The sequence below is a fragment of the Oreochromis aureus genome, linkage group 23, assembly GCF_013358895.1.
Source record: "Oreochromis aureus strain Israel breed Guangdong linkage group 23, ZZ_aureus, whole genome shotgun sequence".
Lineage (NCBI taxonomy): Eukaryota > Metazoa > Chordata > Actinopteri > Cichliformes > Cichlidae > Oreochromis > Oreochromis aureus.
This window is the reverse complement of record NC_052963.1, coordinates 29,394,512-29,408,906: the sequence shown is the minus strand read 5'-3', so window position 1 is coordinate 29,408,906 and position 14,395 is coordinate 29,394,512. Positions and strand designations below refer to the sequence as shown.

General features: G+C 36.9%; 1 protein-coding gene across 1 annotated transcript in view; it reads left to right on the top strand.

The window, feature by feature from the left end:
• Positions 1-34: 34 nt before the first annotated feature.
• Positions 35-14,395, top strand: part of LOC116314069 (NACHT, LRR and PYD domains-containing protein 12-like) — a 40,390-nt gene continuing 26,029 nt past the window's right edge. Inside the window, exon 1 of the mRNA XM_039607070.1 lies at positions 35-109. The gene's annotated coding sequence lies outside the window, so the exon portion shown is untranslated. The remainder of the gene's footprint in view (positions 110-14,395) is intronic.

Below are 14,395 nucleotides of genomic sequence, written 5' to 3'. Positions count from 1 at the left end.
TTCTCTTTGCTGATCTCCGTGTCAGACGACCGTCTTCAGCACAAACAGCACAGATCTGCCGGACTCACAGCTGGACCAACGAGGCAGACTGGAATCAGACCAGCAGCAGGTTTGAATTCATCTTTTCTCTCAGACATTAGAGGCAGTTTCTTCTTTAAAAGTTTGACCTGCTTCTGTAACTTAAAGCACTGAAAGTTCCTTCAGTACATTTCTTCTCTGCTCTCCTTTATTGACCGTCGTTGCTCATGCTTTCTAATGATGCATCATAACGTTTCGTAAAGCCCATCTTGTCGTCTTTCAGAAACCGTTTGAAATGTCCCTCTAGCCCAAATAGTCCAAGAGTTACATTAGTGCGAAGTGCACATTAAGCGCACCACTAACCGGTGTTGACTTTTCTTTCTCCAGTCAGCTGTAGCTTGTGAACGCTTTGTGCTACCATAATACACCAAATATCCCCGTAAAACTCAGTCTCTCTTCTTTCAGTAACCATGTGAAATTTTTTCCCTAGCTCAAATGGTCGATGAGTTACGGTAGTGCGAAGCACACATGGTAAAATCTAGGCGGAGTTGAGTTTTCCTTCTGTGTTTAGACTTTTTTTTTAATGAAATTTATTGAACACACAATGAGTATACAACATACAAACAGATGAAGTATACAAAAGAACAGAATATTTCTGTGTTCAGACAGCTGTAGCTTGTGAACGCTTTGTGCTACCGTAATACGCAAAATATCCCCGTAAAGCGCAGCTTCTCTTCTTTTCGAAACCTAGCTTTCTCTAGCATAAATGATGAGTTATAGTCGTTTAAAGACTGCTTGTGAAATGGGCCCGTCGGCTGGCCATTGGTCAATAAAGCGTTAAGTTCTTCTGCTTTATTTGAGTATTTCACCTTTTTCACTGATGCACTCACTTCAACCCAGAGGTCTCCTCACACTTTCTCCTTATCGTCTTTTTGATGGACAGGGTGGTAAAAACTCTCTCATGATGTCATTTTATCTCTATGTGAATCCACATTTACTATGAAAGTCGTTTAACAACGTTATTATTTGAAAATAAGTTATGTACAGCAGAGTGAGCATTTCTAAGGCCACTGAGAGAAACGAGGAATGCACTGACTGTGAGCTCACCAACACACACATTTACACTTGGTTTGTCTTCACAGTAAAAAACACACTTCCTGCTCCTGATGTTCTGCAATAAAAATCTATTTAAGAATTGACACTGTGATTTGTACTTTTAATTTGATTTTAATTCAACACACAGGAAATGTAATTTGTAGAAACAATGTAATGCAGTGTAACAGAGCAGAAGCACTAAAATAGACTGATGGATTATTCTAATATCAAGGACAGGTATGTTCATTATTTTTATTGATTGATTTATTGATTAGCATTCAAATATCTCAGTGAATACAAAATAAAGATGACCACAAAGCAAGAAAGCATGAGACAAGGCTAATCAAAAGGTATTGGCTGAAGCATATACTTTACACCAACCCTTTTAACAAAAGATCTTTTAGCATGCAGCTCATGTACATAGGGCTCAAAGCAAAGAATAAAACAAATCAAAGCAGACAAACAAACAAACAAACAAAACAAAAAAACTTTGCACCTTAGATGAGTAACTACATTAAATTAAATTTCAGTAAAATAATCAAAGCAAAACAACCAAGGGTTTCAGTATTATTATTTTTGCTCTTTTCATTCTTGATTCTTGATCCAGTGTGTGAATGTGTGTGTGAATGGGTGGATGACTGGTTGTGTAAAGCGCTTTGGGGTTGTCAGGAATAGAAATATTGTCCTGCTATTAGTTGCTGCTATTTTATAATCATCATTAACATTTCATGTTAATAGGGATGTTGCATTCAGATGCACTCAGATGTTCAAAATATATTGGTATTATATTAGTCTTTATTACAGGTTCAGTTATAATCAGTTGAATCTATAATTTAAAGGTTTCTGAATGTTTTATATTCTTACACATAGTCTTCAGTGGGGGAGAAGCTGATTGCAGGCTGACAGGAAACGGTGTGCTTTTGCAAAAGTGAAACCAAAACCAGAGTCTGGGTTTGTATAATGAGTTTATACATTTTACATAGAAGTTAAGATCATCACAACACAGGATGGCCTTAGCCTGGTTGCCTACGTGAGGTCAACTAAGGTTCAGAAAGCAGATGCACACTCTGTGCACGCGCAGAGAGACATACACACACACACTGTTGGGGTGTAGGTGAGAGTTGACTGATGAAGCAGTAGATGCACGATGCGAGAGCTGAGCTGGCTTACGGAAACCACCGGGAGAAGATGGAAGCCAGTGTACTTTTAATTGTGCCTTAAGCTGTCAAATAGAACATTTGTGGTTTTGAAGCTGATGTATGTGATGACGCAATGAGGGGCGTCACTAAATATACTCTGATGCATATAAAACTGTATTTTGATGTTAGGAGGATGAGATTGTGGGGCTGTCTGCTTACGGAGTCCGCTCATTCTCCCAGCGTGTCATTTCATTAAAATCATCGTCTTTACCCTTTGGACCAGTGTGGTTACTTGCATTCCTCCTGTGTTTCCTTCCCTATATTTTTGAACCTTAACATTTGGGGCTTCGTCCGAGGGGGGAAGTGAGACAGGATGGAGAAAGGTCCGAGGCGTCAGGCGCTCAGGCATTGGTCAGTGGTCAAAGTGAGTGACAAGCCGGCATATAACAAAAAGGTAGGCACCACCTGTTGATCTTATGAACCAAAGTGTGTCAAATTGGGCTGTGTAAATTGAAAGTCTACTCACTGAAACTACTGGTAGATGTCTGCTTTGATTTTGGTGAAAAGTTGAAGGTTGAAGTAATGATAATGATAAGGAAGTATAAGTGACAGTACTGAGTAATGAGAATAAAGGAATGAAAAGAGAATTAAAGCAGTTGGACTGCGAAGTGAACTTTAGAATGATAGGAATTTGGTCATTGTGTGGGTTCAAGTCCCATTGGTTATGCAACCCTTAAGAACTTTCTCGGAGGTGACGCTCCCTGCTGGATAGAGAAATTTATCCTTCACCTAGCGATGACTAGGGATAGTTTCGGGCAACATTCGAGGAGGACTCGGGAATCTCCAAAACTGTTGAGGGTTGTCCTTAATCTTAATCCTGTTTTGGGTGTAGATTGTTGTTTCAAATTATTCTAAAATTACTTGAGGACGAGGAGTCTGGGACCCTTAAGAAGCGCATTTTCTCCTTGGTAGCGCTTGCGCTAAGACAGGACGCTGATCTTAGACCTACTAGGACAGTAGGGATAGTACCGTCGACAGCGGGAGAGAACTTGGGAACCTCTGAAATTGCTAGGAGTTAGAGTCTCCCTATTTGCGCTTTTTGGCTACGATAAATTTGGTTAGGGCATTAGCAATCGGGCCACCGTCAGGGGACGGAATACTGGCTAAAATTGGTCGCATAAAAAAGTCAGGGACTTTTATCGGTTGGACCGTTATGGATAAATTTGTCGAAATTTGTAGGAGCGACAAGGCCTAAAAAATCTGTGCAGTTGTAATTAATAAGACGTCTGTAATATAAAATATGAGATCTATGAGTAAGATCAGTCTCTGTGTCAGTCATGCACAGCCGGATGTGCACTGATGGTGTGTGTAAATGCAAATGAGCAGCAGTGACGCCGCAGAGAGGGTGGTTTCAGTTTTCGAGAGGACTGAGCTTTTGCTAAATGCCTGTATATAAGAAGTTGGTTTTGATTATTATGAGAGTGTAAATACAGTGTGAATATATTAGTGTGGATGTATAGTAAATGACTGAATTTTGATAGATGTATATTTCGTGAGCCATAAAGGTTGGTGTGTTTTATTTTCAGTTATGTGTGTGTGGGGAGAAGCGGTGAGACGATGAGAGGTTTCAGTTTTTTTTTTTTTTTCTTTTGACTTGCTCTTTCTGATCATGGAAGGCATGTCCAAAATACTCGTATGAAAGCGTATTTTGCGTGATTTTAACTGTGTGAAGGCTGTCAGTATTTGATTTGAGTGACTCTGCATGATTTGTCTGAGTGAGTGGAAAATGGCAGTTTGAGAGAGAAAAGGCAGTGTGTGAGACGATTACTGAATGACTAAAGAGGTTAGAACTTTTAAAGGTGTGTATGGAATAAAGGAGTGTGAAATATATTTCTTGTGTGAGGAAAAGTAGGATGTTTTAAAGTTTGAAAGTGCTTTTAATTCAAGAAATCCATGAGAGATGTTATGACAGGTTGAGTGTATTTTTTCCGATTGAAAATACATAAGTATATGTACTTGGGAAACCCAGTTAAGAGATTATTGGGTGACTGATGCTATAAAACTGACCTAAAGAATGGTCCTGTCCGTGGAGAAGTGTTAGTTGTCCTGATGTTTGGAAGAGCTCTATTTAAAAGTGTGTGTGAGAGGAAGGTGTGTGTGACTGATGATGTCAGGGAGCACCCAGAGAAATAGACAGAGTTAAATTCTAAGAAGATGAAGCGAATGCATGTGTTAAGAAAAAGTAATAAAGTAATAAAATTATATTAATTACAGGTTTTAGAAAAGAGACAGACTGAGAGAAATAAATACAGGAACTAACAATTACATTAAGGAATTGAAAATGCACGTACACAAACTGTTACATGTGAAATTATTGTTGGAAAGTTTAATAAAGAAAGCAGTTTACACTCCTTTAATTTCCAGAACCAGTGTGTCCCTAGACCTGATAACACTCTTGCCCAGTTGGCTCCTGTAGTAGGCGGGCATGGAAGGCTGGACAGCCCATGACGGGTAAGATCCCACCTCGAAACCCTGGGACAACCTAAGGCAAGGCGCAGTCACGATTGCTCGAACCTAAGTCCCGGAGTGACCTTGGAGTCACTGGAGGAGACGGGATTTAACAGGTAAGGCCACTGGGCACAGGCGGAGGGGAAATGTCATTAACAATGACCAGTGATGAACCAGAGAGAGAAAATACACCCTGTCAAAAGGAGTTTGAAACACTGCAAAAGAAACATTTATAAAAAAAAACCACACATACAAACAGAAAATGCACTAACCTTACAGAGACAAGCTCATGAAGATTAATGAACAGATAATGACTTAAAACCTGGCTAAGAACACAAACATACGTAATTAAATCAGCCTGCTAATTTCATGAGGGTTAAAATGGTGTGAATGGTTAATACAATTGATGGAAAGATTTAAAAAGATGGAAAAACAAAAGAAAAGTCTCTATAAGAGTGACTCAGGAGTGCTCTTGCACTGATTGATCAAAGTAAGTGATTAGTATAGAAAGAAAATGAAAATAATTCAATAATGTGATAAGGTTTAAACATGTATTCCTCTTGTTAAGTTGGCTGTTGAGCTGTGGGTTTATGCAAATTAGCTGGAGTGAGTGAGTGACAAAGACACTTCCTGTGTGCGTGTGTGTCGGAGGCTTTCAGTTCAAGAGAGATCGGGGCTGATGAAGAGTATGGGGAGAAATATATAATGGTAAAGTATCAGGATATTTGATTACGGTGGTCAGGTCTGTTCAGAGGGGCAGATTTGGACAGGAAATTTATAATTTAAGGATGATACGTTGTTGAAATTGGTTTTTATCTTGTGCTGAATGAAAACGGTCTTTGATCTTTTGACGAGGTTTTCGTGTGTTGAACGGGTGAAATTTAAGATTGTTTCAGATTTTGAGGCCGTTGTTTTATTTCCAGAGAGGGTGTTTAATTAAGACATGGATATGTCTGAGAGGGCCCCAAAAATTTTTTGTAGTAGTGCACTCAGGAAAAAAACCTGTCAGGTGATTTTGTTTTGTACTTTGATGAGCTAATAATCAGCTCTCTTTTCATTTTGTTCTAAGCAGGCCTGGAAGAGAGTGAATGGACGGCGCTGACAAAATTACCAAGTACGAAAATCAGGTGGGCATTACGGAATTATAATTGATTACAATCAGAGACTGATTGGCGGCGAGTCTCTGTCTAAAAATGGGTTGTATCGATTCAATCCAGTCAAAAGTATAGAGAACTATTTTCCTAAAAAGGAAAAGCGAAACGAAACAAATGCAAATGATTGAGCTCATTTTGCTGATGTGGAGCATCTGATGACGTGCTTGGGAGGCTGCAGATCAGCAAAAATATCATGTGTGAATGCATGTGAGTGAATGTGAGTGGTTGGACCAAGGGGGAAATAAATAAAGGTTGACAAACAGGAGAAGTGGAAGACTTAAATCTGGGGATGCTGATGTTCCTTTGGGTGAATTTCTGCTTTGTTGATTTGGGTTAGACCATATTAATACATTATAAAATGCTAAAAGGAAACATTGATGTAACTTAAGTTACCATTAACTGAGGTAACACATGATTAATAACTGTTCTGTTTAAGTTTATTTTGTGTCATGACACAGATTGGATCATATAGGGGGAGAGTTGAGTAAAGGTTTTGTTTTCAGGAAATTCCAAGGATCCAGACTTTGCATGGAGCAACGATTTTGAGGAGATTTGACATGATGATTAAATTGATTTTGTTCCTTAAACACAGGTTTTCAGGGCTGGAGCAAAACACCGGAGAGGACAATTGCTGAGCTGTTCTGAGAAATGAAATGACTAACCTTTTTTCCTTTTGATTTGTTAAGCTTGGGTGGAGCATGTTGAGTTTTTGCCACATGAGATGTGTCAAAAAGAGAGGATTTAAGATTTAATTTGTTTAATTTGAAAGGGGTTTTACTAGGATTTTATAATGATCGGGGTTGTTTGATAATTTAGAGATGGTAAAACTGAGGCAGAGATTGTTAATTCTAAAGAAAGGAGTAAAATGAACCGAATTCTGTTTAGAAGATAAATTGCTGGGGTTAATAAGAAGTTGTACACCAAATTTAAAGGGGAAATTGTGGGAATAAAGGATATGCTTTGGGGAAAATAGTGAAGATTTTATGAGTAGAAAATGTGGGATTTCTTTTTGATTTTTAGGATAAGTTGTAACAGTGACATAATGTTAGAATGTTGTTATAATGTAGTAAATAGATTTATTTTTAGGGTAGAGGAGAGCTTTTTATGAGGATGTTAAAAGTCTCGCTGACTCAAATGAATAATATTGGAGATTATATATGTAGAAATGATTTTTCATACACATTGCATTTTTGTGCATTTTTGTGGCTCAGAGAGTCGTCTCTTGAGGGTCACAAACTTTTGGTTAACGTTATGATTAGCCAATCTACTGTGAGAATGACCTGAGTTATTGAAGGATTGCACACGCTTACAGACATATAGAGTTCATTAAGACCTGACAGTATTGATTCCAGGCAAAAGGCCTGAAATCCATTTAGCATTTAACTGAATAGGAGTTTCGTTTGTAACTAAATTGGGTGACATGTAAAATATGGAGATAACACATGCAGTTCTAAATTAGTCCTCTTATATAAAATGCAGTTACAGGATAACAAATACTTGTTGAAGGGATCAAGTTTTTGCTTTAAACCAGGTCCAAAGGGGAAAAGCTTATGTATTTTGGTTAAAACTGATAAAATATAATGACTGATAAAATATAATTAGAATGTACCATTACATTAAAAGCAGCAAAATGAAATAAAATGATATATTCAAACAGGTTATCACCCAGGAAATGGGAGTTCAAAATACTGTTAGAGTTCAGCTTTTAGCTATGATGAAAGTTATTTAGGAGTAATTGATTATATGCTTAAACTTAGTTGATTAAAATGGTTGTTTTTCTTTGATCCTTTCAGTAGAATAAGCCCTTATAATGATTTTATGATGATTTTGCTTGTGAAAGGTGACTTTAGATGAGAGGCCCTTGCAGCAGTGGCAGTTTTGTGTACAGGATGTTGATGATCAGATAAGGAAAAACAGGAAACGTATGACAGCAGTGCTGTAAGACTGTTAGAAAGCTGTAGATTGAGATGAGTGATGTTTAAGATTATATAGGAATAAAAGTCAAAAACCAAATACGAAATTAGGTTCATGTTTTGAGAACAATCGAGGAATAGAGTAACTTAGAGCATAGTAGGGAGAAAGTGTTTTGTTTCCTTTGCAGGAGGCCCAGAAGAGTGGGACCCAGAAGAGGAGCAGAGACCACTTAAGCATGAAGTGTTCTCAAGTGGGAGAGGGCATTTTATAACTAAGACCACCTAGATGACATGAGGTTGTCTGATTTGTTAAGTCACAGGATGCCAAGAGAGAGTCAGAGCTAAGAACAGTGATCCTAAATGTCCATGACGTCAGGGGTGGACAGGGAAGCAGTTGAATGGGCCAAGGAGTGACCCAACACACAGTATGGTGACCTCTTGTGGTCAAGAGGTCAAGAGAGGGAGTGTCAGGAATAGAAATATTGTCCTGCTATTAGTTGCTGCTATTTTATAATCATCATTAACATTTCATGTTAATAGGGATGTTGCATTCAGATGCACTCAGATGTTCAAAATATATTGGTATTATATTAGTCTTTATTACAGGTTCAGTTATAATCAGTTGAATCTATAATTTAAAGGTTTCTGAATGTTTTATATTCTTACACATAGTCTTCAGTGGGGAGAAGCTGATTGCAGGCTGACAGGAAACGGTGTGCTTTTGCAAAAGTGAAACCAAAACCAGAGTCTGGGTTTGTATAATGAGTTTATACATTTTACATAGAAGTTAAGATCATCACAACACAGGATGGCCTTAGCCTGGTTGCCTCACGTGAGGTCAACTAAGGTTCAGAAAGCAGATGCACACTCTGTGCACGCGCAGAGACATACACACACACACTGTTAGGGTGTAGGTGAGAGTTGACTGATGAAGCAGTAGATGCACGATGCGAGAGCTGAGCTGGCTTACGGAAACCACCGGGAGAAGATGGAAGCCAGTGTACTTTTAATTGTGCCTTAAGCTGTCAAATAGAACATTTGTGGTTTTGAAGCTGATGTATGTGATGACGCAATGAGGGGGCGTCACTAAATATACTCTGATGCATATAAAACTGTATTTTGATGTTAGGAGGATGAGATTGTGGGGCTGTCTGCTTACGGAGTCCGCTCATTCTCCCACGCGTGTCATTTCATTAAAATCATCGTCTTTACCCTTTGGACCAGTGTGGTTACTTGCATTCCTCCTGTGTTTCCTTCCCTATATTTTTGAACCTTAACAGGGTCCTTAGGGACTAGAAAAGCGCTATACAAATACAGGCCATTTACCATTTACCAGGCCATTTGATTTATATATTTTTCTAATACTCTATTTTTAAACATGTTTTTACACAAGGAAAATGAACTACACCTTTTTAAATCACTTTCATAACTATTCCACAAGTTAACTCCTCTAACAGAAACACATCTCTGCTTTATGTTTGTCCTTATCTTGTTTTTTTAAAAGAAATCTGTTCCCCTTAAGTCATATTGACTCTCTCTGACTTTAAACAGCTTCTGAGTACTGCGGCAAAGCAAGTTATTTTGTGCTTTATACATTATCTGTGCCATTTTATATTCAATCATAAAATTTTAGGGTATTCAGATTCATAAACAAAATGTTAGTTGGTTCTATATAGTTTGATTGATTTATAATTCTTATAGCTCTTTTTTGTAACTTGAAAATAGGAAGAGTATTTGTTTTATATGCATTACCCCATATCTCTAGATGTGTCCTCGAACCAACACAGCTGATTTAAATGGCTAAATTAGCTCCTCAACATGTCCTGAAGTTCTCCAGAGGCCTGGTAACGAACTAATCATGTGATTCAGGTGTGTTGACTCAAGGTGAGATCTAAAACCTGCAGGGACACCGGCCCTCGTTGACTGAGATTGCCCACCCCTGCTCTAGACAATAAGTCATATATGGAAGCAACAGAACAATAAAGTGTGTATAATGATTTCTTGTTCAGGACGTGCTTTGTTTCGTAGAGAATAGCAATGGTTTTTGAAATTTTTGTTTTCACATGGTTTATATGAGACTTCCAGCTCAGCTTATCATCAATTATCACTCCAAGAAATTTATTTTCGTGTACTTTCAATTTCAATTCCATTAACCCTGATTTTAGATACATTTTTCATTTGTCTAGTGTCAAAAATAATAAATTTTGTTTTGTTTATATTTAACGATAACTTATTTATATCAAACCAGTTTTTTAATATATTTAACTCCTTTTCCACTGTAGTCAGAAGCTGTTCTAGGTCTTTACCTGAGCAATACAAAGTGGTATCATCAGCAAACAATACACATTTTAACAGTTTGGAAACACTACATATGTCATTTATATATGATATGGATACTTTAGGGCCCAGCACAGAGCCCTGAGGAACACCACAAGTTACCTTCAACTGATTAGATTTTACATTATTGATTTTGACATATATATATCTGTCATCCAGGTAACTTTTCATCCACTAGTATGCTATGCCTCTTATACCAAAGCTCTCTAATTTATTCATTAATATAGAATGATCAATTGTATCAAACGCCTTTTTAAAGTCTATAAAAACACCAACAGTATATTCCTTATTATCTATAGCATTAGATATCCCTTCTACAAGTTCCATCACTGCCATCCAAGTGGACCTTTTCGCTCTAAAGCCATATTGGTTATCACTTAGGAGATTATGCTTCTCAATATATTTATCAAGTCTATTAACAAATAACTTTTCTAAAATTTTTGAGAACTGTGGGAGTAGTGATATTGGCCTGTAATTGGTAAATTGACATCTCTCTCTGTTTTTATGGATTGGAATAACTTTTGCTATTTTCATTTTTGAGGGAAACACACCAGTTCGAAAGGACAGATTACAAATGTATGCGAAAGGTTTCACTATATATTCTATAATACTTTTAATTAATATCATGTCAATACCAAAACAGTCAGTGGACTTTTTATTTTTAAATGTTTTCACAATGTTAATTATTTCTCTATGAGTTACAGCACCAATAAACATGGAGGACACATTCTGAGTAATATGTTTATTTAGGTCGTTATTTTTTCTTGACTCTGGAATTTCTTTTGCTAAATTATAGCCAACATTTACAAAGAAATCATTAAATTCATTTGCAATGTCTTTAGTTTTATCAAGCACACTATCTTTATCTTTTTTAGTCTGGATAATTCTTATTTTTTGAGCCCTTTTCGATTATACTATTTAATAACCTCCATGTTTCTTGTGTGTTACTTCTACTTTGCTCCAATAATTTGTGGTAATATTCTTTCTTACTTGTTCTTATAATATTTACTAATCTATTTTTATATGACTTGTACTTTATTTCAGCATCTTTTGTCCTCTGTTTTATAAATCTCTTATATAGATTATTTTTCTTTTTACATGCATCTTCTACCCCCTTTGTGATCCATGGCTTATTTGATCTGTGATGCTTTTTGTGATTTTCATTAAAGGACAATGTTTTTCATATAGTGAAATTACAGTTGATAAGAATGCATCATATGCACTATTTGAATCTTCATTTGCAAAAACCTCATTCCAATTGTGTTCCTTTAAGTCCACCTGGAGGGCAGCAATGGCTCTCGTTGTTCTATGTCGTATCATGTCAAATGTTTGATTCTTTTGTTTAGTTTTGACCCCAAAAATTTTTTGAAAAATTGCCAAAACAGGAAGATGACCACTTATATCAGTTATAAGAAGTCCACCTACTATTTCATAGTCAGTTTTATTTGTAAATATATATTATCTATAAATGTAGCTGTATCAATTCTTATTCTACTTGGTTTTATAATTACAGGGAAAAGACAGTTACTATACATTGTATTGATGAAATCTGTTGTTTTCTGATCTCCATTTGGATTTGGCAAATCTATATTAAAATCACCACAAATTATTTGCACTTTTTTTATCATTTAGGATGCTAAACATAGCAGCAAGTTTTTCATTGAATGTGTTAAGGCATGACCCTGGTGTCCTATAGATGCAACTTAGAATTATATTGCTAGCTTTTTCAACATGGATTTCAATAGTAACACACAGAGGTGGGACCAAGTCATTGTTTTGCAAGTCTCAAGTAAGTCCCAAGTCTTTATCCTCAAGTCACAAGTCAAGTCTCAAGTAAAGTCAAGCAAGTCAGAGTCAAGTCGCAAGTCAAGACAGACAACTTTCAAGTCAAGTCCCAAGTCCGAAACTTTGAATTTCAAGTCCTTTCAAGTCTTTTTTTTAACCCTCTGGGGTCCCGGGTATAATTGGCCGTTCTTGACTACTTTTGATTTTACTTCTATATTTCACTTTTAAAATATGTTTCTCTTGCCTTGTTTGGTATCATTATTTACAGCACAACCTCAAATATCTGAAATTTGAGTTATTTTTTCATTTTGGTATACTATATTAGCACAGTTGATCTAAATTCAGACAAAAATTCAGAATCCGAGTAGAACAAAAGTTATATTTTTTACATGTTTAACGAATCATTTTCATAACTTGAAATGCAAATAGAAATTGTACATTTCTAAAAATTATGCACAAGTTTTGCAAACAACAAAGTTATATGGTACTATTTACCTAAAAATGCAGCCAAGGCCTCAGGCGTTTTTTATATAACCATTTAAATCTATTTACAGAACAATCAGGTGTGCTGCATCAAATAAGAAGGCACACAAATTATTTGTGCCAGTCCAAAAATGTAGTTTGTGTTCAGTATAAGACGGAGGAGAACACCACAGGCCTAAACCCTGCAGGTCTGACAACTGGAGGTGCAACAGTCCAGTTTTCTATGTGGAGACAGCGTTTACACTGGAATCTGCCTGTGACAGCTTTTTTAGATCAAATATGAAATTCAGCAGTCTAACCGACACACAATACAAAACAATAACTACACAACAAACTAACTACAGCCTCCAAACACGCTAAACGTCACTAATGTCTCACATATGAAAACTCTCTCTCTCTCTCTTTCTTTCGCTCGCCCGCTTTCCGTCATGGTGTCACTCCTAAAACTTCCCCTTCTCCTAAACAACCAAATGTCACATGTTGCCTTATCATTTTTTTTGATTGGCTGACATGGTAAACTCTAACACCAATAGGGAAGGGGTGTTTTTTTTTTTTTTTTTCACTCGCAAGTGGAGAGCGTATGCTAGGCTGTCTGTAGAAAACGCCGTTTTGTCTAGCATCCCTGTTGAGAATAACCTTTGCAAATAAACAACAGCTAATAATATAAGATCAAAGTATTTTATTTGATGTATTGACATAAATGACAGAAGAAAAAGGCCATGTATAGCAGGACTACTCAATTACACACTAAGGTGGGCCAGATTTTCTAACCAAAAAAAAAAATTTTTCCCTGGCTCAGACATGCAAAAGTTAAACACGACCATACACTAATTGCAAATTAAACACAGTGATTTTGAATTGTGATGTGATGGTAAAATAAATATTTGTCAGTCTAAACTGGGTTAAATCTACGGGGTTAATGATGGGGAAGAGACGGAGAGAGACTGAGTACAGCTACAGAACCCACTTTCTGAAACGGACCCTGCTCACCATTCACCGACAATTCTGAGCTAACAAGTTGCATGTTATTCTTGGATGCGCTTGCAGGACCGGATTTAAAATAGCATGACAAACATATCATACCTGTTAAAGCCAAACAGTATCATCAACGTAGCCCGAAGAACATTTGCTAATAAGATGAAGTCAGCTGTCTCATCGTAGCAAAAAAAAGAAAAAAAGAAAAAAAAAAAGCACCACCTACCTTCTTTATGCAACTTCAAATGTCGGACAAAGTTGGAAGTTGTTCCATCTCCGTCTGTGATTCTCTTCTTGCATGTTTTGCATATTGCATTTCGTTTTTTGTTGACTACTTCGTAGTTTATGTACCTGAAAGAAATTACTCTTGGGAGCATTTTTGGCTCGAGCGTTTTTGTTCTTGTTTTTTAAAAATCTGGTTAATTTGATTGGCTGTGCTACAGCCCACGCTCACATGCATACGGAGTGTGGTAAGAATGAATGAATGAATGAAGTGAATTAATGGTCCGCACTTTTTATATAATATGTATGTTAAATTTTAGATTTGGGTAAAATATCAAGTCTTTTCAAGTAAACAGGTTCAAGTCCAATTCAAGTCCCAAGTCACTGGTGTAAAAGTCCAAGTCAAGTCACAAGTCTTACAACCTTTTTTCAAGTCAAGTCTAAAGTCATAAAATTAATGACTCGAGTCTGACTCGAGTCCAAGTCATGTGACTCGAGTCCACACCTCTGGTAACACATTCCAATACGTTATCTATGGTGCTTGACATACATTCAATCAGACATTTGATTACACTCAGACTGACAGCAGCTTCAATGCATTTACTTCATGTTTGTCTGTTTAGACACAATCACTGCTGCATTTTAGTGTCTCTGCTGGAAACCTTATCCTAGTCTGTGTGACATCAGAAACATAGCAACTGCTTAGACACCCCACTTCCTTTTTTTTTTTTTACAGCTCTCTGAGCCACTAACAGTCACATGACTG